Here is a 3544-nt window from a genome sequence, read left to right on the forward strand (position 1 = left end):
CTGTGTAGTAAATTCTGCTCCATCTGAAAGCACGTGATGATGATTTCCTGCTGATTACAGAACCGGCATTACTATCAAAATGCGCATGACAATCGCATTCGATTAATCGTGCAACCCTACATTTAGCAAGAAAATACTATTTATGTTTAAATACATGTTGAATTCAGAGTTACTTGCTGTTTCTTTGTAATTATTTGTAATCTACACCATTAGTAAATATTGTTTCTACACCATTTTTCCCCCCCAATGTACTTTTTAATTTCATTTTTAAATGTTACATGATTCTTTGTTATTATTTGTGAAATTTACTAGCAATTTTTGGGTGAAAATTGTTTCAACACCAATCTTGCACAACATTTTTTAATGGAAGTGAATGGAGACTGGGGTTGTCAAGCTACAAAGATAACAAAAAAAGTATAAAATCATCATTAAAATAATCCATATGAATCATATGTTATATTTTAATTATTTTAAAGCCATATGAGAAGTTTGTCTGAAAAAAAGAGATGTTTTTGCTAACTATTTTATGAAGTGGTGATTTTGTATGACTGGGGTGTAAGCAGATCATATGAAAACTGAGACTGTACAAATTCATGTGAATTAACCACAAGTTCACCAAAACATAAAATAAGCTACGAACTGAGAGTGTGTTGGGATTTTCAAAAAAAATCAGAGTGTGCCTTGAGAGGGTGTTGGATTTGTGACAGAAAATGTCCCCCTTTGATGGGTTACACCAGGTTTGACATCAAAATTCAGTTTTGTGCTCTACTAAATAAAGAAATTCAGATGTTTTGAAACCACATAAGAGTAAATGATAACATAACTTTGATTAACCATTTTAGATTGTTAATTTTGCCTTTCACAATAAATCATAAACAAACATTTTAGTTTGGGTTACAGCACAAAGGTAAAACTGAGTCATACACACACAAACTCATACCCAAATGCACACACTCACTATTGTGTGGGAGTGAGTTTGACCCTGACAGCAATGGCAAAGCAGGAATGTAAAAGGCAGAGTTAAGACCTCGGGAAAGAAACAGAGAGAAAGAGAGAGAGAGTGAGATGGGGGATGAGAGTTGTTCTCCATATATCAGTTGATCAATGTCATCTCCATCCTCCAGCCAGCACTAAGTCCTATTTTTAGAGCCTCAATCTCAAACTCCCCTTCACACACTCTTTCCCTTACATACACATGCAGTCCTCCCTTTCCCTTTACTGGTCCTTTTGTACAAATATACAGTTCAGTCATTCTTGAGAAGTGGGACAAAACGGTGCAAATTGAAAAAATAAAACCTTGTACTCAGACAAATGAAACTACATTTATGTATCTTATATGTACTAAGCTACTGAGCTATGCTTTGATACAACCTCCCAACTTTTCTCTTTTTTAACAAAATGTGCTTTTTTACCTTGGACTGTGTAATATAATTTCAACTTTATCTTTAACAGCATTCAAGATGTTTTTAACATTTCAAAACACATTCTCGTGTTAGCAGACAGATTACACTTTCACATGTGACCAACAATTCCACAACAAATATAAAATATCATAATGAAATATTATCAAAATATTCAACTGACGGAGGTGACAGAACTGACGGAGTTGACACATCTGACGGTGGTGACGAAAACCTGAATTTGTAATAATTTTAACTATCAAATACATTGAATCAGTCAATTACTGTATTAAAACAAACAGTGAGTATGTTTTTGTTTATAACGCTTTTATTCAAGAGTCACATTTAAGTATTTTGATATATTATTGGAACACAAAATCTTATGGTTGTGACATCTGACGGTGTTGACAAATTTGGCATTTCTTTCACAAAACCAATGGAGTTCATGTAGTAGCCATTTTATTTTTTTTCTGTTGATGCTAGATGCTAATGGAACCTGCTTCAGGAGAATAAAATTATCTAAATATTTCAAATAATTTCCTCAGAAATTGGAAGATGGTGTTGACATATCATGGCTGTGACACAGGAAATATTAACATTAGGATTTAAAATATTCTAAAACTATAAAACGTAGCAGAGCCTGTCTGACACTGATGTACTCTGCAGAGGTTGAACTGTGGCAAGGGGGTCCTTCAGAGTGACAGCTGCCCCTGATATTCCCTGATTTTATTACATTTTATTGAATGTCTGACGGTGTTGACAAAAAGTGGGGACGCAACTTTAAAATCTTATGAAACATGCATGTGTCATTAAAAAACAACCTTGCTTTGATAGGAGATATTATTAAGTGTTGCTTTTGATAAAACAAGCTCTTTTTCATCATTAATTTTTTTTTTTTTATCCATTTTATTGCATATGAATGATTGAACCCTTCTCTGTGGACACACTGTTTTAGATGTAGTGAGAGGACATTAAGAAACACAGATTTGGTATAATAATGAGAAAATTAAATTGAAGGTGATAACTGTGTTAAATACATTCTATTATTAATCCCTCATGACATTTAAAATTGAAAATATTTTTATTTTTTAAAAGCTAATAGCAGTTACCCTTGCTGGACCTGTTTTGTCCCACGTCTCAAGAATGACTGAGTTGTGCTCATAAATTTACATACCCCTTGCAGAATCCCCTTGTAGGATGGCTAACCTACTTGGTTAAAAATAGGAAAGAACATAAAGAGTGTTCCTGCACTGCTTTTCAGCACCCCGGCAAAATAAATCAGCCTATTTACCTTGTGTTCTGAATGGGAGTTCGCAGTCTGTATACAGTGTGATACAGAAACACCATATAGCCTACCGCAAAATAATCTCAAGAAACGACTTACTGTTGTGTCCGTCCTTGCGGGATGCACACAAATTTTACGCGCCGACTAGTGTAGCTCGATTTACGTACAAATGACTCTCATGAGCCAACCTTATTAATGAATCAATTAGGGAATCGTGGCCCTACTCTCGAAACGAATGACTTTTATGAGTCAGTTTTCAGTATAACCTGATTCCCGTGATGACACGGTTTATTTAATAGTTCAAAACGACGACTTACCTGTTTAAATCAGTTTAATGTATTATTTTCTGAACTGAATCGACACTTGATTCACTCACTGGCAAGTTTTGTGGGCGGTGCTAGGTATGGGCTTCCGGGGCATAGCCTCGAATTTTTATTACTTTTTTGTCAGTCACGTAATTTTTGTCAAGTAAAATCATTCATAGCAGTACTTTGCTCTATAATTCACAAGTAACAAAGCATTGAAGATAAAATTAGTAAATCATGCAACAAAGAATAGCGCTGATAACTTAAGAACAAAGATAAAAATGGTCATAACTACCGCATTTTTGTAAAGTGTTCTAAGACTTGATTGATTGATTGATTAAAAAAGTCTCCAAATCTCCAATTAAAAAAATAAATAAAATATAATGTAATTTTTTACTGTAATTCTTTACAGAACTAAAATTTCACAACATAAATTTATGTTTAACATACGAGTAGGCATATAATATTTAAGTATTTAATCAAAGGATGACTCCCTAAGCATCTGCAGAGGTGTGGGCTAAGCCTGTCCACTAAAGACATTTTTTTTTTTTTTT

The sequence above is a fragment of the Sinocyclocheilus anshuiensis genome, unplaced genomic scaffold (genome assembly GCF_001515605.1).
Source record: "Sinocyclocheilus anshuiensis isolate Anshui unplaced genomic scaffold, SAMN03320099.WGS_v1.1 scaffold405, whole genome shotgun sequence".
Lineage (NCBI taxonomy): Eukaryota > Metazoa > Chordata > Actinopteri > Cypriniformes > Cyprinidae > Sinocyclocheilus > Sinocyclocheilus anshuiensis.